Here is a 20,825-nt window from a genome sequence, read left to right as displayed (position 1 = left end):
CCCCCCCCTCCCCTCCAGAACCCTGTTTTCTTCCTAGAGTTAGGAGTCTCTCTTTTTTTTTTTTTTTAAAGATTCTATTTATTTATTCATAAGAGACAGAGAGAGAGAGAGGCAGTGGGAGAAGCAGGCTCCCCGCTGAGCAGGGAGCCCGACGCGGGACTCGATCCCAGGACCCCGGGACCATGACCCGAGCCGAAGGCAGACGTCCAACCATCTGAGCCACCCAGGCGCCCGAGTTAGGAGTCTCTTATGGTTCGTCTCCCTCTCTGATTTCATCTTGTTTTATTTTTCCTTCCCTTCCCCTATGTTCCCTTGTTTTGTTTCCAAAAGGCCTTGTCTCTTAACCTAGATATTGCACGCCCTGTGGGCAGAGTCTTTGCCTTGTATTTCCTGCTCTTGCCCATAACGCCCTGCCGGCTCCCGTCAATACAGGAGATGTTTGGGGAGCAGGGCTGAGCCCCAGAGAGGCCATAGCTGGCCGTGCTGGGGTGAGAGGCTGGAGAGAGGAGCACTTCTGAGCTGCCCCAGCCTCCTGCCCGGGAGCTGTCCTTGCTGGCAGTTGTCCGTTAGGAGTCCTGCCTGCCTGTGAGGACCGTGAGTCCTTGTGAGAGCATTGACACCCCACAAGGAGGGCACAGACACTCCGGTCGCTGGGCCGCCAGCATTCCGGACAGTGTCATGTGAGGTGGCATCTGAGGTTATCCCCTTACAGCCTGACAGAGTGTCCCTGGGGGTGGCAGGACAAGGTTCACTGAAGACAGCTTGTGGCTAGAAAAGGAAGGTGTCATTTTGATGGCCATTCCTTCAGACTTCATCCATGCTCCAACCAGAGCCTGGGGTGCCTGCCCCGTCCCACTTGCCATTCCGGGTTCAGTGATGCAGATCGCCCAAAGCAACCTGTTGCAAGTAGCCCCCCACCTTGCAACTGTCCCCCTATGAAAAGTACCTTATTTGCGGGCAAAGAATGGTGACCTTTCTTGAGTAGATGTCGGCTCCCAGCCCCACAGGCCAGACCACTGCCGTGGAGGTGGGAGGGGTAAGAAGAGCCTTTAATTTAAGGGCAAAGAGCCATCCCCTTTCCTAGGGTTCTGTTATATGTCACTTGCTGTGCAGGGTTCCAAGAACTATTTGGCCTCTCGACAGGGAACATGATAGAATGTCAAGACCTAAGCTAATGTAAAATATGTTTTGCCCCGCCAAGTCAGGCACAGGCAAACCAAGAAGCCCATCGGTCATTCACACGTCTGTGCCATGTGGCCAAGGGGCTCTGCTGATGGGCGCTGGCCTTTCCAGAGAGGCGAGGAGATGGAGGTCAGGCACACAGGGGCTTCTTACTCTGAGCAGGCTGATTTTGAAAAGCACGTGGGCATCCCTTAAAAAAATGCACATTCTTAAAAGGCAGTTGTTTCCTGTCTCTCTCTTTTCCCTTATATTTTCCCCCTTGCTGGTTTTTTTTTTTCCCCTCTCTCCACCTTCCTCCCCCCCCCCACCCCTTTCTGTATCTTTGTATTTATCTGTTGTGCCTTCGGCACCAGCCCCAGATTTCCAGGTGACAAGGCTGGCCAGGTTTATAGATGCCGCATTGTAGTACTTGGGGACTTGAGATTTAGATACCAGGACAGAGCGACCTACAGTGTGCCAGTGTTCAGCCTCGGGCCGGTAGGGAGGGCGACACTGGCCATTGTAATACAGCTGCTGAGCAAAATCATCATGGGCAGGTACAACCCACGGGAGGCTGAAACAGGACCAGGGGACAACATCACACTTCACACACCCTGGCCCCAGTACAACAAGAAATGTTTGGCTGCCAGCAGAAACCCCAGCAAATAGCAGCTTATACCAGAGGGACGTTTATCCTCGACTTGATACAAAGTCTGGGGGCAGGAGGCCCAGGGTTGGTTTAGTGGTTCAGCAGGGACTCCAGGGGCCCAGGGTCTTTCCATGCCTCCACCTCGCCATGTCCAGTGATGTACTTATTCTCACATCTGTGGCCTCCTCCCGACGGCGCCAAGAGTCTCCGTTTACCTCTCTCATCTGCGAGTGGAGATTTTGGATCCTTGTTGCAAAGGAAATGCTGTTTAGGTACGAAAACTGACACGTGGGCCTGAGTCATTTTAGGCTGTCGGTGGCGGGGTGAGCTGAGACTCCCATTTTCCTAGTGACCTTTCCCAGTTGTTCTTTCTCAGCATCACAGATTGTGAAGAACTTCATTTCTCCGTGGTTTCTTCCAGCCCAGAGTTCACTGTGCAGCTTAATTTTCATCGACTGATAAACCAAGGCTTAACTGAGAATTTTTATGAGCTCCTGCCATAGAGACCAATAAAGTCTGGCCCCATATCCCCTTTTTTTCTGGCTGGTTCATCATATCAGGCTGGCCCATTGGTAACAGACTGTTCACATCATTTACCCAGTGGGTTGGTGTTAAGTTATAGGGCCCTCTGGTTGGAAGTTTATCTTTTGAAAAGTTTGGGTCTAGTGTTCATTTTGCCCTTTCTAGCACCGAATCTTGGGAAATGATTTCTCTGCTAAAATAATTTTGATTTTTAACAGGCATGTCCATACCCCTGCATCTGCTCTCCACCACTCCAGTGGGAAAGGGAGACTGCAGTTTCATGGTAGCTGTCTTTTTGATGAATGTCCCCATGTCCACCCAGACGCCGTGACATTCCTCTCTTCCCCACTTGATAATCTGAAAATCTTCCGAACCAGCTTGTCCTGTTATAGGCCTGTGGCTCTGGAATGCCACAGAGGTTCTGGATTTCAGTCCCCGGGGCCCACGCTGGCTAGCATGGGCCCAAAGCTGATAAGGCAGTGAGCTAAAGACACAGCACCCTGGTGACGGGGCGGCAGGACCGTGGACTGGGGCCAGGGTGTGTGAAGTGTGACGTTGTCCCCTGGTCCTGTTTCAGCCTCCCGTTTTCATCGACTCCCAAATGCATTTTGCTTTTTGGGACTCTTCACTCTTTCCCACCGAAACGTGCTCCTAGATGTGCCCAACTGTGCCCTTCGTTTTCCAACCTATGGAGGAAGAGTGGATGTTACCCTGTGGCAAACCGTTCTTGTCACAGGTACTCATCCTCCCACGGCGGAAGATTTTACATTAAAAGCCAGTAATTCTGCTTACTTCCCTGAAAGTTGACAGCCTGGGAGGTTCTTGATTGGCTTTATGATCAGAAGGGTTTGTCACACTTTCGTTTGGATTTGGGGAATCTTCCAGAATAGGTACTGTTGGGATTAAGGGTCTTGTCTGCTTGGTGGCCCCCAGCATCTGAGGGTGAAATGAAGAGATCTCCAAGGGGAGGGTTCTAGATCTAGATTACCTGCCTTGGAATCCGATTCCAACTGTTAACCTACTTGCTGTGTGTCCTTTGGATAAGTTGTTTAAGCTCTCTGTACTGCAGTTTCTCCATCTGCAAAATGAGAATAATCCATAGTGCATGTCACATACGGTTCTTAGGAGTCAATGAGTTAACGTATGGGTGCTTAAAATATTACCTGGCAATTGGTAAGCACCATATTATTTGTTAAATAAATAAATCTTACTAGTTTGAGATATTTTTGTTGGTTTGCTACTTTTCTAACTGAAGTTTTTGTTGAGATCATTGTAGATTCAGATACAGAAATAATCCAGAGTTCCCAAGTACATGTTCCATTTATTCTAGTTTCCCCGTACTGGTAACATTTTGCAAAAATACAGTACAATATGGCAACCAGGATATCAACACTGATACAATCCACCTATCTTATTCAGATCTCCCCAGTGTTGTGCATACTCATTTGGATGTGTTCGTGCAGTTAGTTGTGTGTGGTTTTATCCCTCACATTGCCCTTTTATGACCGCACCCACCTACCTCCCTTTCTCAGCAAGCCCTGGCGATGATTAATCTGTTCTCCATTTCTAAAAGTTTGTCCTTTCAGGGGCTCCTGGGTGGCTCAGTCAGTTAAGCGTCTGCCTTCGGCTCAGGTCATGATCTCAGGGTCCTGGGATCGAGCCCCGCATTGGGCTCCCTGCTCAGCAGGGAATCTGCTTCTCCCTCTCCTACCCCTCCCCCCAATTCATGCTCTCTCTCTCAAATAAATAAATAAAATCTTGAAAAAAAATAAGTTTTTTTTTTTTTTAAAGATTTTATTTATTTATTTATTAGAGAGTGAGCGAGCGAGAAACAGCATGAGAGAGGAGAGGGTCAGAGGGAGAAGCAGGCTCCCCGCTGAGCCGGGAGCCCAATGTGGGACTCAATCCCAGGACCCTGGGATCATGACCTGAGCCGAAGGCAGTCGCTTAACCAACTGAGCCATCCAGGCGCCCTGAAAAAAAATAAGTTTGTCCTTTCAGAGAATGTTGTATGAATGGAATCATACCATTTGCAGCCTTTTGGGATTAGCTTTATTCACTCAGCATAGTTTCCTGGAGACTTACCCGAGTTGTTGAGTGTATCAATAGTTCATTCCCTTTTCTTGCTGGCCAGCATTCCGTGGTATGTACGTACCACAGTTTCTTTAACCATTCACCAGTTGAACCATCCACCTATTTTTGGCTATTGCAAATAAAGCTGCTACGAACATTTGTGTATAGGTTTTCATGTGAACATATGTTTTCATTGCTCTGAGATGAATGCCCAAGGGGGCAATCATCGGGTCATATGGAAATCCCATGTTTAGATTTACTACCGTAATAGCTATCACACTTTGTTATTTAAATTTGTGGCTCCCAACAATAAGTTTATGTTCAATTCTTTGACTTATAGTAAGCAGTGTATTAGTACTTGTTAAATAAATTAGAATGAGTCACTGGCTTTTACGGTGTGTCCAAGACTGTGTAAGGGATAGATGAGGGGAGGAGATCCAAGTGGTGTGGTGATGGTTCTTGTCTTCAAGAAATGTTCACCTTTGGTCTGGGGAATTAAGTAGTTGCAAATAGTAGCCAATGTAGATTGTGTGCTATCAGATTACCGAGGGCTTGAAAGAACCCAGTGGACAGCTTGGTGGGCAGTGCAGGGTGGGGAGAGAATGAACGTCTGCGAAAGGGTGGTCAGTGTTAGTGCCACCGTGTCTGAGATTGGGAATTTTGATGGTCTTTGTATTGGAGAAAGATTTGGAAACATGTGCATTTGAAGAAAAGCGTCAGTTTTGCACAGAAAGTGTGCTTGGGTCAAAGGTAAGGATCGTTGTGGAATCATAAATTTGTTTGTAAGAGCGTTCTTCCCAGGAGAGAACAGGTGCGTGCTGTCGCTGGACAATCAGCTGGATCTAACAGTTCACCACTGTGGGCTAGGAGCTGATTGCTGGCCGGCCACACTTTTCCCCCGGTTCCGGCAGGATGCTGTTCCTGCCTGTGGCGTGGGGTCAGTTTGGTGGAGTGCAGTGAAAGCTCAGCCAGCACGCTGGACACCTGGACAGATGATTTTTCATATTCCTCTTCCGTGAGTGACAAAATTATTTTCGGTGAAAATCACGTGGGCAGCAGCCATTATTTTCTTGATTTTTTTCCCTTTACTTTGTAAGGATTAAAAAAAGACATTGAAGTTTTAAAGATACTAGTCAATTTAATACAATATTTCACAGCTGAATTAAAATTTGCTCATGCCAAGCAAAATGCAAGATGTATCTTGCAGTTTGTGGTTTTAAACTTTAAATACAAATGAAAGCTCCACATGGTCACAGAGGGCCAGAACTGAAGTAACTCTGTGCTCTCACTGTTGACGGTAAATCTGTTTAAACATATGAATATATAGTACTGCCGGGATTGGAGACGGAACTGTGTCGAAAGTGGAATCAGAAGATTCTGACCTATTATTAAGTTATTTCTGAAATCAGTTGGTGTTTGGGTTTGCATGGGGTGGGACCACCTGCAAAGGTAGGAGTTCTTCAAATTACCTTTCCTGTAAATACGTTGTTTATCAAAGGATAAATATGACAGATATGCTCATTTGAAGTTTCCATATGTAATATTCAAACTCTACAGTAACTGTAGGAATTGTTTCGAACTTAAGCTCACAAAATATTTTGCTTTCCAGGAGGAATAGCTTCTCACTGACATTGTTTAGAATTGCTGATGCTTGGTGATAAAAGAAAAAGAGTAGATGACTTTTAGTGGTTCTGCTATTATTCTAAATTCTATGGAGACAAAGCCCTGCCTTAATTCCTGCCCTGGGGAAACCCCACATTGGGTTTCAACACTAAGGAAAAAGCAGGGGATTTGGGAAGTCAGTTGACTGGAATTTGAAGCCCAGCCTTGCCTATTTGTAGCCCTGTGACTTTGAGCAAGTTACCTTACCAGTTGTGGTCAGCTTCCTCATCTGCAAAATGCTAAGATTTTGTGTGGGTTAATAATATAATGTGCACAGAGGTCCTGGGGGAGGTTCCAGCATACAGTAGGATCTTAACCTGAGCTGTCTTCCCCTCTCTATCTGGCATGGGCAACATCTGTGTGTCTTTTTTTTTTTTTTTTTTTTGAGAGAGAGAGAATGAGAGACAGAGAGCACGAGAGGGAAGAGGCCAGAGGGAGAAGCAGACCCCCTGCTGAGCAGGGAGCCCGATATGGGACTCGATCCCGGGACTCCGGGATCATGACCTGAGCCGAAGGCAGTCGCTCAACCAACTGAGCCACCCAGGCGCCCCAACATCTGTGTGTCTTGAGACTAGCCCTGGACCCTGAGAAGGGAGCTCAGGCTGATGGTCCTCTTTCGGACCCCTGCCCCTACCCCCTGCCCCGAAAACCTGCAGCAGTTGCAGTTAGACCGCATTCATTGGGTGACAGTGTTGAACCCGAAGGAAAGCTTGAAGAACTCCCCCGGGGCTCTGAGATGCATCCATCAGGATTCAGGTTTGGGTATGGAGAGCTATTCTGGTCTCTCCTGGGCTCAAGGGTGGGGAATTTAGGACCCTGTGTTCAGTTTGTCTGTCGGAGGTTAAACCTCAGGAACAAAAGTGGTTCTCCCTTGCTTGAGAGAGAAAAGGTTCTGCAGCTGTTTTTCCTAATGGAAGAGGCTTGGTTGTTGTAGTCCACGCCTTTTACAGACCACTTTTCTCCTCTATCTTTGCCTCCTCCTCCTACTGATAATTGCCAAGGAATGTGGCCCAGGCCTTTTGTTGGCTTTTGCGAGCCTTTTATAGCAGTTTAGAAAGAATTTGTGGTATTCCTATCGTGTATTAAAGATCAAGCTATTCTTATGCATGCCCCAGCTCAAGTTAAACATGGAAATATGTTCAAATGACCCAGGGAGGTGCTAGGATGACTACTTTATGCAGCAAATTTTTGTCGTAAAATGAACTTTTTGCACTTTAAAGGGGCTAAAGAGAATTCTTAATTTTATACAGTTTAATCTGCCAAGTGATAAGGTTTTCTTTTCCTTTACTTTTGTGGGAAGTCTATTTAGTGACGGCTTATTAGAGTATAGGGGAAGAAGCACATAGTTTGTTATCAAAAAAAAAAATTGAAAGCGTATTCCAAAATTTATCCTAGAAAACTATCTCATATTGTAAATAATCTTGGATGTAGATTTTTGGATGTGAAATGGAGCTTAAGATTTTATTTTGGCTAACCTGATATTCCAGAGTGTTTTGTATTTCTACAGTATTAGCTGCATAGCCAATTCATTTCAACTGGAAAATACATCAGAAAACATATGATTTAATCAAGGTCAAGCTAAAAATAAACTGGGTTTTTTTTTTTTCATGTTTTTTCCTGGCCTTATTCTCATCTCGCCAATTTATTCCTTAGAGAAAGCTGAACCTTTTCAGAAAACGCAATGAATGATCTTAAAGGCAAACGTGATAGATCTGAAGCCTTAAAATATAGAGTAAACACTTGGTGGTCATGGTTAAATTACTGTGCATGAACAGGGCCGGCCGCACTGGCATGTGACCTGTGTGTGAGGTTTGCAGTTTCTTGCTTAGAAAGGCCTGTCCTTGGTTTAATTCTCTGTTGCTGCCATTTTGAAATTCTTAATCATTTTTAAACAAGGGACTCCAAATTTTCATTTCCCACTGGACCCTACAAATCATGTAGCAGGTTCTATGTATTGGCTACCCTGGTAATTCAGTTCAAATTAGTTTTGTGCTTTTGAATTTCCAGCTTAATCCCAACTAGACATTTATCAGCTTTTTTAAAAAAAATTCTTTTCTGTTACATGAATTTGTGAGAACCAACTTCATGACCTTTTATTTAGATACATGTTTTTCTGACAATTTTCACGGTTGTAATTATTGGAGAAGGTGATATTTTTTGAACACTTTAGTTTTGCTGCATATGATCTAAAACTAAAATCTCCTTTCTCTACTAGTATCTATTCAAGTATGGAGGTTCTATGATTTTTTTTTTTTTTTTTTTGCTGGATAATAAGTGAAATGAAACTCTTGTTTCTCAAATTATTAATAACGGCTATTGTCAGAGGCTGAGATTTCAGAAGGTGTTTCACTTTTTCAGTTTTATAGCTCTGAATCCAAGCGTCTGTAACAAGCAGGAATTATTTTTATCATTCAGGAGAAAAAAAAAGAACAATAAAGGTTTAAAAAAAACCACCCTCTTAACTTGTAGCTTTAAAAAGAGAAGCCGCTCCTTTTGATACTGGCAGACAGCCTTGTGGAGCTGGGGCTCTGGGGTTCCCATTCTTGCAGGGCACCCGCAGAAATGTGCGGACAGTTCAAGATAATGGCTTGGGAGCAAGCGGGGCGGAGAGTAGGCGGCACTATTTGTGGCAGAATTGTTCAGTGGGTGTTTGTAAACTTGGGGATAATCTGGATTTGGCATCTAATTTTACGTGAAGCCCCGATGGAATCTTTTTTATTTTATTTTATTTTATTTTATTTTATTTTATTTTATTGAGAGAGAGAGGGAGAGAGAGAGCATGAGAGGAGGGTCAGAGAGAGAAGCAGACCCCCTGCTGAGCAGGGAGCCCAATGCGGGACTCGATCCCGGGACTCCAGGATCATGACCTGAGCCGAAGGCAGTCGCTTAACCAACTGAGCCACCCAGGCGCCCGCCCCGATGGAATCTTATTTCATTTTAAGTCCTTGGCTATCAGTTGTGGTGTTTCTTTGTTTTTCTTTTTTTTTTTTTTTAAGATTTTATTTATTTATTTGAGAGAGAGAGAATGAGAGACAGAGAGCATGAGAGGGAGGAGGGTCAGAGGGAGAAGCAGACTCCCTGCTGAGCAGGGAGCCTGATGCAGGACTCCATCCTGGGACTCCAGGATCATGACCTGAGCCGAAGGCAGTCGCTTAACCAACTGAGCCACCCAGGCGCCCTGTTTTTCTTGTTTTAAAAGCTCTTCTCAACTCTTCAGTTGTAGGTCTGAAATGTGGCCCTTTGGGCCAACGCTGCAGCTTGCCTTTGAACCAGGACAGGGCTGTCCGTCCTTCTTCTGATGAGGGGTCAGGTTCAGTGTGAGATAAACAGCTTCAGCCTGTAAGTCCTTGTTGACATGTCTCACCCCCCTGTCCACTGTGGCACCATGGACGCCCTCCTGCTGCTTGTGATACAGCCAGGATTTAAATGCTGGGGTCAAAAGTAAAAGAACCAATGGATGACCCTGGCATTCCTTTGCTGGACACCTGCCTCTGAGAAGGCAAGCCTGCAGGCGTGCTGGGAGCGCTGGAGCAACCAACAGGCCAGTGTGGGACAAGCCCCAGCCCAGCCAGCTCTGCCCGGCCCCTCTGCCCTGATGGCGGGCGGGGGAGGGGGTCACCTCAGAGTTTTCTCTCTGTGCTATTTATGGGCGGGGATGCTTTGAGTGAAGGACCTGACAAGTCTTGAACGTAATCTTGAAGATAAATTATAATTTCAAAACTTACAAGGCTCAAAGTAGAACAAAGTCAAAGCCCATCTGAGTTTAAGAGAATGTGATGTTTGATCCATTTGGCTTATTTATTTATTTATTAAAGATTTTATTTATTTGAGAGAGAAGGAGAGAGCACAAGCGGTGGGGGGTTGGGACAGGCAGAGGGAAAGAGGGAGGGAGAAGCAGATTCCCCGCTGAGCAGGGAGCCCAAAGCGGGGTTCGATCCCAGGACCCTGAGATCATGACCTGAGCTGAAGTCAGACGCTCAACCGTCTGAGCCACCCAGGGGCTCCTTTATTTATTTATTTTTAAAGATTATTTAAGTAATCTCTACACCCAGGGTGGGGCTCAAACTCACGACCCCGAGATCAAGAGTCACATTCTCTTCCAACTGAGCCAGCCAGGTGCCCCTCGGTCAGTTTGCTTTTTAACTTGTGGCCCTTGGAGGCCCAGGGACTGCCACAAAGGTGACAGGATAGGGTGAGTGTCCCCATCCCACATCTCCTGGACCTGCTTCAATCACATCAGCATTAGATTTTAGTCTTCCACCTAGTATTTCATACGAAGAGAGAGTTCACGGCTAAGAAGCCAGAAGTGTGAAAACCACACAGGCTGGTCCATCTCTTTCCATGCTGTTTCACCCTTGGCATCTAAGATCTCTTAGCTCTAACATTTGTTGCTGATGAGTGAACCAAGATACCAGTAGTTGAGCTATGACCGTATTGAACATTTTGTTTTGTCTCTGAGGCAGTCTTTAGCAGAAGAGGTTGGTGGCTGTGCTGAGCAGAATATTCCCAGATAATCTGGAAATTCAGCCAGGACTGTAAGTGATGACATAATGCACGCACTTCTACAGCATACACTGTGTGCTCAGCACTGGGCAAGAAATGCCCACATGTTCACTCATTTTCCTCACAACAGCCCCATGGGTCAGCACTGTCCCGTCCCCTTTGTACCTCCAGTTCTGAGTTTAGAGAACATCTGAGTTTGGGGTCTACCCCTTTGGGTCTCCTGAAAGAGCTGCTTTCCACCTTCAGTTCTCAGCTGCCCAGCCTTAACTGGAACCCCAGACCATTCCTCCCCAACAGGGAGAGGCTGAGAAGGAGAGAGAAGCTCACATTTTTTTGAAGAGAGGCTGGTTCCACTCTCCCTCTCCCTCTTTGGGGAGAAGGGGTGGGGATTCCTTTCCCAAAGTCTCTTGTGAACACTGGGCACCCCAGTGGCTAGTTTCTCAGGCGGACATCTGCTTGGTTAGGAACTGCTACCTGCTCTGGGCTCCCCACACAGGAGAACTTGAGGTAGGACCGTCACCTGGAGGACAGGTCCCACATGAGCCCCTGACCCTCAAATGTGGAAGAGGGCTGGTGACACAGGGGCCACAGTCTTCTGGGGCTACTGTTGCTTGGGGAACAAGGAAGCTTCCACGCAGAGAGGTTGTCATGAAATGCCATTCCTGGAAGATGCCATCCAGATTTCCCAAGGTTACTTTAGAGGAGTGTCTTAGGACGGATGCTCTTGTCAATCTTCCTGAGCCCAAAGACCACAGAGGAGGACGTGTGTGTGTGTGTGTGTGTGTGTGTGTGTGTGTGTAGTATAGTAGTATTTGCCATCACAGTTGTCGTAGCTGTAGTAGGTAACTGGGCTACTGCAATAGTCCAAGCGTGGCATGAGAAGACTTTCTAGGATTTTTCTATCTTTATTGATTAAGCTTAATGAAAACTATTCTAGAGACCCTGATAATTACTCTTCTGTTATGTCACAGGTATATACTTTATCACCTGGACTCAAATAAATGTTTCTGTTTGGCTGAAACCATATTTTTTCTGTAATTCCCCAGCACATCTATTATGTTCTCTATAGAGTAGCTTAAAATGTCAGTCATTTTAGGTTACCCTCACATTGGCTTCCGTTTTTTGAGTGTCTCTTTCTTCCTCTCTCGTGCCTCAGTTGCTCCAGGCTACCTCCTGTAATATTCCTTTGTTGGGCCTGCTGTTTCAGTTCTTTTCAGGACACTCAATGTGAGAATCACAAAAGAGAAGCATTTGACATAAAAGCTCAATGAACAGGGTAGATGCAGAGAAGTAGATCTATATATACTCATGGAAATACTCCTGGCCAAGGAGTCTGGACAACTGGGGTCCCAGGCCCGGGCTGCAGTCCTGCTGAGGGTTGTAAGCAAGTCTCCGACACAGGAACCACACAATTAAGTGCTAGCTAGTCTTATAGCTGTTGCTGGGTATTAGTTGGTTATTAGTTAACCTCAGTTTCCCTCCCTATTAAGTGAGGGATATGGCTTGGATGATATTCTGAGTCCTCTCTACTCTCTTTAGATGCAGCAAGATTAAATTAGATTATAATCCCCACTGGGCTTAAATCACTAGGAGAAAAGACTAGGCCTTAAACCTTGTTCTGTCCCTCATGATACTTTGTACACTAAAGGGACAGGGTAGTTATTGAGTCATTTGGTACTGCAATCTGAGCATTTATGACATTGATAAGGAATTTCTTATTGTATGCACTTCTTGCAAATTAAAGAATAAATGCACTAATATATTAACTCAGCATCAGTATAGTGTTTTAAAAGAGCTTTCACCTCCATTAATTTAATGTCAGTCCCACAACCATTCCCTGAGGTAGGTAGAGCAGATCTAACACCAGTTTCTAGGTGAAGAAACTGAGCCTTAGGGAGGTGGTTATTTTTCGAGTTTCACGGCTGCTGCGTGGCAATCTGGAAGCAGATTCTGGGGCTCCTTACTCCTGTGCCAGTATATTTTCCAATGCAGTAAGGACTGCCTCATTAGGCTGGTAGGGAACAATATGAAATACTTCTTTGTGAACACTGATGATATTTAGATACGTTAATCCCTAGAAGATGCAGGTCCCACAGGATCATAACCCAGGAATATCATGAGGATGAAACATACCCATCTACTGGGGATTAAGCAGGTCAGGGCTTGGGGGCAGAGTCACAGAAGTGCTCCTGATCCTGAAGATGGGTTGTTGGGACTTCTGCCAAATGCACTGAGTAGACAGTTGAGCCTCAGCACACTTAGGACTGAGGAATAGTAGGAGGCCCTCTTAAGGGAGAGAGTGTTCCCTGATTCAAGAGGCTCATGACCCTGGGTCTTGCCCGTGCTGGGCAACTAGAAGTGTAACTATATCTGCAGTCCTTGGAGGGCGGTGGAAAGGTTTTGTAAAGGAGGAGCTCTTTGATATGTGTCCCTGGTACCATTGCTGCAAACCAGGAGGCTGGCCCAGCACTGTCCCCTCTGAAGTGTGCTTGGACACGTGCTTGGCCGGCTAGCTGGCCATCCGGGCTCCTAGGAGCTGCTGGAGGGGCAAGATCCTGGTGACTCCAGGAGCTGCCCCCCTGAGGCACCCGTGGGAGATCACATTCCTTGAGAGTCACCGCTTTTGCCCCTAGGATTGTTGAGCGAACTGCTCACGAGCGCTGCCCTCAGAGCAGGATCAGCTGCTAGGAGCTGTGGGAGGCCTGTGGCCAGTGGAAGCCACCAGTGGGAACAGCAGAGAGGGCGCCAGGCTGAGGAATCCCTCCCAGGGGTCCCCAGCCCTGTGGAAATCTTGAGGAGGGGCAACCTGGTCCGGCTTCCCACCTCGTGGAAAACATTAGGTGGCCTGGTTGGAGACCCAGCAGCCCAGGGCGGGGTTCCCGCTGGCTTGAATCATCACCTGGTCTTCAGGTTCCTGGGAGGAATGGCTCTTAGAAAAAGGATTCCCCTTGTAGGGACCTTCCCAAATGAACTTGAGAAACGTCAGTAATCCAGCAGATTGTTTTCAGTATTTATGTTGTTAATATTTACATGTCCTCTGCTCCATCACCCTTTCTGGATTAACTCCCAAGTGGAAGTGAATGTTTCCCACTCTTAGACTCCCATCTGTCTATACCACAGTTATGTCATCCATTTATTCACTCCTTTGCCGGACATTGGTTGAGTACCTTGGCGTGCTAGGCCAATGTCAGCCTTCCTTTATTGCATTTTACTTATTTGTATACATATTGTAACCTTTCACTAGACTAAAAACTTTTTCATTAAGTCACAGTAGGCTTAGGCTATAGCCAAATCCCAGAGGCTTAGTACAGTAAAAATGTATTTGTCACTCATCCCCACATCCTCCTGGATTGGTGGGGCAGACATTGGAGGGGCTGTTCTGTACAGTCCCTCAAGATGACAGAGCCCCTCCCATCTCATGGCTGCACTAACTGGAACATGGGACCTTCTTGGTCACTGAGACAGGACAAGAGAGCACCGAGGGTCTCACCCAGCAATTAAATGCTTCAGTCAGGAGATGGCGTGACTGCTCCTCATAGCGCATCTGCAAGAATGAATCACCTGGGCGCACCCGACCAAGAGGGCCGAGAAGGGCAATCCTCCCGTGTGTCAGAAGAAAACCGGGTAAGGGCGAGCAATACAAGTGTTGACATTGCTTTTAATTATGTTCTTGGTTCTTTCATTGGCTTGAAGCAAAGTTGTCTTGGGAAGTCTCATATTCATTTGTAGGAGGGGTGTAAGTGATGAAGAATGAAGTATATATAGCTAATTGTCCAGCTTGGAAAAGACCAGTAATAAGTAGTTTAGGCATTCTCTGTGTGAAGGTGCCTGTCTTCTCCCTTTCCTGGTAATGGAGAGGTACATAGTTACGGATGGAGAAAGCTGTCTGAGCAGGCCAGCACCCCAACCCCTCAATCTAAGGCAAGGTTGGACCTCATTTCCTACTGTGGAACAAGAGCAAGGACCGGCTGCTACCACCCCAAGCGCGAGCACCAGAGTGCCTGGCTTCTTTTTCTCTATGGGCTTGGGTAAAGACCAACTTAATTATGTTGCAGCCAACATAATTAAGAAATGCATTGTCGGGGCGCCTGGGTGGCTCAGTTGGTTAAGCAACTGCCTTCGGCTCAGGTCATGATCCCAGAGTCCCGGGATCGAGTCCCACATCAGGCTCCCTGCTCAGCAGGGAGTCTGCTTCTCCCTCTGACCCTCCTCCCTCTCATGCTCTCTGTCTCTCATTCTCTCTCTCGCAAATAAATAAGATCTTAAAAAAAAAAAAATTAAAAAAAAAAAAAAGAAATGCATTGTCTACTTTTATACATTTCACCACCATTGAAAGAATGTGGTTTGGGATTGGGGTAATCTGGTTGATTCAGTCATACAAGATGTAGATCAAGTCCTCATTTAGAATGAGAGCACAAGGGTGGGCAGAGTTTCAGAAGGCAGTGGGTATTTGAATAAGTGAATATTTGTGGCATAGATAGGTGGGGGATGGGGTAAAAGGATTAAACACTCTGGAAAATTTGAATTTACAACTGTGCCTGTTATCCTTCCAGTAATTGTATTTTTAAACATCTGTTGACTGAGCTTTCTTCCTTATGTGTTTGGATTCTGCATAAAGAAAAGTTGGTTGGCTGTATCAGGGTCACATTTATCTTGTCTGTGTATCCTGTGACGGTCATCTGTACCCGTGTGTCCATCTTTAATTGCATTCTGAGGACAGAGCTGTGGGATGTCTGCTCCACTCTTTTTGTACAGCTCCTTCCACAATGCAAAACAAGGTGTTTAATAAATGATGACACTGGTGAAGGCCATCTACAGGACGAGTCTTTGTACTTGTTCTCTGCATCTTCATACTTTCTTATTCTTTCCAAGTTCTGTTGAGACCTATCTCATCTTTGTCCTTCGTATCTCTTAAATACTCACCTGTCTTCTCTCGCCCTTCACCTCCCTCCCTCCAGCAAGTTCTGTCTGTTCTAAGGATGATAACCTGGAGGGAACTTTAAGGAATGTGATGGGCTCACTGGAGTTCTTGGATGACAGGCCCACAGCATGCCCTTCGCAGGCAGAGGGCTTCCTGAGATTGGTGTCCCCTGGCTGCCCAGAGTGACACTGTGGTGAAGCAGAGAGAACGATGACTTTGCAGTTTCTCACACCTGATTTGAATCCCACCTCCACCATTGACACTGGGCAGCGATTTCAGATCTTGTTTATTTCTGCTCTGTTGTGGATTGTGTTGTCTGTTTGTTTGCTCTGCCTGCCACCTTCCTCTGGTTCGGGTTTGGTTCCTTCCTCGGGGGCACTCCTCACCTGATCCATGGGGTCCTAGTGGGGCTGTCCATCATAGCCGCGGGAAGGGGGTCTTCCTCACTCACGGGCATGGGCAGGTGACCCAACAGACTCCACGGTGCCGGTCCTTCTCACAGGGTGAGGGAGAAGCACCCCCAGCAAGTCACCCCAATCAGCGGTCCCCCTGGGATGAATACATGGAGAGAGGTGGTTCCTTTTGCAGTAGGGCTGCTCTTCGGAGAAGATGTGTGCCTGGGGCTTCGGGCAGCCCTCTTGTCGGCCAGGTGGTGGTATCCTTTGGGAATGAAGAGAAGCTGAGACAAGGGGAGTAAGAGGTGGGGCAGGACACAGAGGCTTGGCCCCGTTGTCTGCACCTGCAGGCAGCAGCTAGGGTTAGTACCAACCCCGGCTTCCCAAATAGAGGGGCCGCCACTCTTCCTTTTGTTTCCGCTCCTTTGAGTTGGGTGTCTGTCACGCGCAGTGAAGGGTTTGAATACAAGAAGCATTATCATCCTTGAGCTTTAGAAGCAACATGTGAATTCATGATTATAAACATTCAAACACCTTAGTGTTTCCTTAGGAGTTTCGAGTCCTACATGGAAGGTTCCATTCTTCCCCACCCTGCTCCATTTGAATCCTGTCTCCAAAAGTCTAGCGGCTGAGGGAAGTTTGTGGTGTATACTTCCAGGCCTTTTTCTTTGCATTTACATCCATATATATGTAAACACATGCATATAGTTTGTGCTTTATTTTCAAATCTTTTTTTTTTTTTTTTTTAAAGTAGGCTCAGTGTGGAGCCTAATTTGGGGCTTGGACTCATGACCCTGAGATCAAGACCTGAGCTGAGACCAAGAGTTGGACACCTGACCCACTGAGCCACTGAGCCACCCCAATTTGTACTTTACTTTTTAACAGAGTAACATATTATCTCTATTGTTTTATAACTTTTTATCGGGTAACCTATTACATGTGTCATTCTATAATTTTTTATAGTTTCTTTTGAGATATTTGATGCTGGTACATATAGTTTTACTGCATTTTTATTAAAGATGTCATAGTATTTGATAACATGGAAAATTTGCCTAAGTCATCTCTTGATGGACGTTTAGTTGTTATTGTCATGATTTTTTTTTTCTGTTACAACAGTGCTGCGGTGAATACATTTGGGTGTGTTTTCTTGTGTACATAGGGAAGTATATCTGTAGGTGTAGACTTCTAGTAGAATATCTGAGTCATAGGACTTACACATGAAGCATTTTGATAGATCCTGCCAAATCATGTTCTGAAAAGACCTACGGGCTTACACTCCCACCTGCAAAGTAGAGTGTATGTTTCCCACACCCTCCCCAATACTGAATGTAAGTGCTTTTCTTGAAAACGTGAGGTCCTCCTTTTTGAGCCTGTCTGGGAGCTGGTGAGCTGAGCAACCTATCCCAGGAGTTTTTGGATTTCTCCTTTGTGTTAGTTAGTATGCATAGTTTCTACTTTTTAAAAAAATGTGGCTGTTTGGTTTTTTTTGATTTGAGTAAATTCTTTGCGCATTATAGATCTCAACCCTGTGTTAGTTACGTTGTAAATATTTTCTTCTAGGTATTGCTTTTTGTTTTGTTTTTGAATGGGTTGGATTTTGTTTATGTTTTTGTTTGTCTCTTGAGCATATGTGTGTGCCATTTTAGGTTTTGTCTTTGTTCATCTTTGATCAGGCAGACGTTTTACATTTTTTATGAATTCAAATTTGATAGGCTTTTTCTTACAGCTTCTGAGGTTTTTTTTTTTTTAAGATTTTATTTATTTATTTAAGAGAGAGCACATGTGCGAGCACGAGCAGGGGAAGGGGCAGAGGAAGAGGGAGAAGCAGACTCCCCAGTGAGCAAGGAGCCCGACGCAGGGCTCGATCCTAGGACCCTGGGATCATGACCTGAGCCAAAGGCAGATGCTTAATCAACTGAGCCATCCAGGCTCCCCAGCTTCTGAGGTCTGCCTGCATCTTGCTGGGGAAGACCTTTCCCACCCCAGATTATAGATTTCTCCATGTGCATTTTTTTAAATGTTCAGTATTTTGTCCTCCATAGTCATCTTTATGGTGGTTTCTTCATCTATAAATGAAGATAATCAGTATCTCCGGAGGATTTAATGAGACACTGTATAAAGGGTCCTGCCTGCCTCCCTCCCTCCTAGCTTTCTAGGCATGGCATTGACAAGCCTTCAGGGCTGTTGCTTTGATGCCAAGGAATTTGGGCACAGTGTTTGGAAACCGTGTGTTCACCTACCCCTGGCGGGTGACTGGCTGCTCCCAAGGTGTGCTCAGGACCTCTCTGCAGCGCTGCTTTCCTGGAACAGCAGAACATTCCTCAGATCCATGATCTTGGTCCACAGTTGGCTGCACAGCCTTGGGACCTGAATGTGTTCTCAGACCTGAAACCTTAGAGGCATCCTGGCCTCTCCTCTCCTTCTCTCCCACCTCCATCTATCAGCAGATCCTGTCACTTTACCTCAAAATGTGTGCAGAATCTACCACCCCCACCACCTTGTCTGCTGCCCGTGAGTCAGGCCACCGTGGCCTCTCCCCCAGACACTGCGGTGTCCTTCCGTCTTCGGCCGCTCCAGTCCGTTCTCCCCCAGCAGCCGAGTGACCTTAGAAAATGCAAGTCCCATTGCTTCCCTCCTGTGCTCAGAACTTCCAGACCCTCCCCATGTTACTGAGAATAGAATCCAGAGGTGTGGCCTGTGCGGCCCTCCCTGGCCCTGACCATCATGTCCTCTCCCTTCCTCTCCCCTCCCTGACACTCTCGCCTCTGGCTATCTCGCTCCTCCTCCGGTGTCCCAGGCCCTTTGCTCCTGCTGCCTGGAGCCCTCTCCTTCCGGATGTCTGCAGCATCCACACCCTTGCTGCCTTCCCTGCCCGGGGCCCAAGCAGCAGCCCCCATCCCTCTCTGCCCCTCATTCCTTGTTCGGTTGTCCTCTCGTCCTTGTCATTGCCTGGGACATTATGCATTTGTCTAGTGTTCAGTCGGACTGTGCTGGAATGCAGTTTCTGCCAGAAGAGAGACATTGTTTCGTTTCCTGCTGATGAATCTCCGGCCCCTAGCACAATGGCCGGTGTGCCCAAGTCCCTCACCTATTAGTTGGGGGACTGTGGGAATTTGGCACCTGCACTGTTGCTAGAGAGCCCCGAGTCTGCCGGGAGGACCCCGGCTACCTTCTCACGGTCAGCTCAGGGTGGCCAGCGTGATGGCCGTTTCCCGGGGGCTCCTGCAGGCTCTGCGGGACAGGAGAGGTCAGTGTCCCTCCTAAGTTCCCGGGGAACAGACCCTGCCTTTCACATGACCAGAGGGCAAACCCAGCCAACACTTTAGCAGCTTCCCTAATTGGGGGAAAACAACCTGTGGCTTCCGACTCTGGCTTTGCTTGTGAAAGTGTCTCCCTACTTCTCAGGAAACATCTTAATGTAGCCGTGTATTTGGATCTCCCGCACCTTCTCATTTCACCAAGCTATAAAATGAAGGCCTAAAAATAGGTGTGATGAGCAGATTAAGGCAATTTATTGCAGAGCTCTTCTGCCGCCACCCCCCCCCACCGCCCCCACTTCACTAACAGCTTAAGCGCAAGATGCATGAGCACAGTGCCCAGAGCGGCCTGGGGAGGTGGGGGAAATGCATTGGAATGAGGCGTGTGGGGAGTCAAGTTTTGCCCCTCTCCCTGCACTGGGCACCTGCCCCCTCCTCCTGCTCCGACTGCTGCTTTTTCTCTACCTTTGGTTAGTTGCGGGGGAGGGGGGGGTTGGTGTACTTTGTAATCTGGAGCAATGAAGCTAATTGTATTAGAAATAACTGTTTCTTTTGATGACAGCATTCTCTCTATAGAGCTTTCCTGCCTTTTAGTTGCTGTCAGTGTTTAAGTATGGTTGTTAAGCCAAATGATTTGAAATGATTAATAGATTTATTTCAAGCATAACAGTAGGCATTTTAAAAATTAAAAAAATTTTTAAATTAAGCTCTACGCCCTATGTGGGGCTCGAACTCACAACCCTGAGATCAAGAGTCGCACGCCCTACCGACTGAGCCACCCAGGCATCCCAAAATTAATTTTTTTAAAAAGATTTTATTTATTTGTTTGAGACAGCGAGAGAAAGCATGAGCAGGGGGAGGGGCAGAGGGAAAGGGAAAAGTAGACTCCCTGCTGAGCAGGGAGCCAGATGCAGGGCTGGAACCCCGGGGCCCTGGGATCATGACCTGAGCTGAAGGCAGATGCCTAACCAACTGAGCCACCCAGGTACCGCCCCAAATTAAATTTTAATTACACAGGTAACATATGAATGCATTCTACTTTAAAACATTAAAACATTACCTATAAAGGTACAGGGTCTTTTTTCCCACCATCTCCAGTCTCAGATCCTGCCCCAGAATCCGTCACTGTTGTCCATTTGTATCCTGTCCTTTGCTTCCCAAGGAACCCTGGAGCACGGAGTAATGTGTGCTGATTTCCCCCAGAGCCCTAGGGCCGGGGTGCAGGGGCTGCACACTGCAGGCTGGCACAAGCTTCCCGGCAACCCTGCGAGCTAGGAGGTGGCTACCCTGTGGTTGAGAGCAGCTCCGTTGAGATATTTAAGTCACATCCCATAAGATTCCCCCTTTTTTTAAAATTTTATTTTATTTATTTATCTGAGAGAGAGAATGGGAGACAGAGAGCATGAGAGGGGGAGGGTCAGAGGGAGAAGCAGACTCCCCGCTGAGCAGGGAGTCCGATGCGGGACTCGATCCCGGGACTCCGGGATCATGACCTGAGCCGAAGGCAGTCGCTTAACCAACTGAGCCACCCAGGCGCCCCAGAATATTTCTTAAGAATTAAATTTTCAGGGAGCCTGGGTGGCTCAGTCGTTAAACGTCTGCCTTTGGCTCAGGTCATGCTCCCGGTGTCCTGGGATCGAGCCCCGCATCTGGCTCCCTGCTCAGCGGGAAGCCTGCTTCTC

At 46.9% G+C, this 20,825-nt stretch overlaps 1 protein-coding gene and 1 long non-coding RNA gene across 6 annotated transcripts in view; one reads left to right on the top strand and one right to left on the bottom strand.

Annotated features, from left to right (window-relative positions):
* LOC145722021 (uncharacterized) overlaps positions 1-1,402 on the bottom strand; it is a 4,200-nt gene extending 2,798 nt beyond the window's left edge. Inside the window, exon 1 of the long non-coding RNA XR_014146056.1 lies at positions 947-1,402. This is a non-coding gene — a long non-coding RNA (uncharacterized LOC145722021). The remainder of the gene's footprint in view (positions 1-946) is intronic.
* RBM20 (RNA binding motif protein 20) overlaps positions 1-20,825 on the top strand; it is a 185,373-nt gene that overhangs the window by 51,620 nt on the left and 112,928 nt on the right. The window lies entirely within an intron of this gene.

The sequence above is a fragment of the Leptonychotes weddellii genome, chromosome 6 (assembly GCF_054177405.1).
Source record: "Leptonychotes weddellii isolate Sample4059 chromosome 6, ASM5417740v2, whole genome shotgun sequence".
NCBI lineage: Eukaryota > Metazoa > Chordata > Mammalia > Carnivora > Phocidae > Leptonychotes > Leptonychotes weddellii.
Note: the sequence above shows the minus strand (reverse complement) of the source record. Positions and strands in the feature narration are given on the sequence as shown.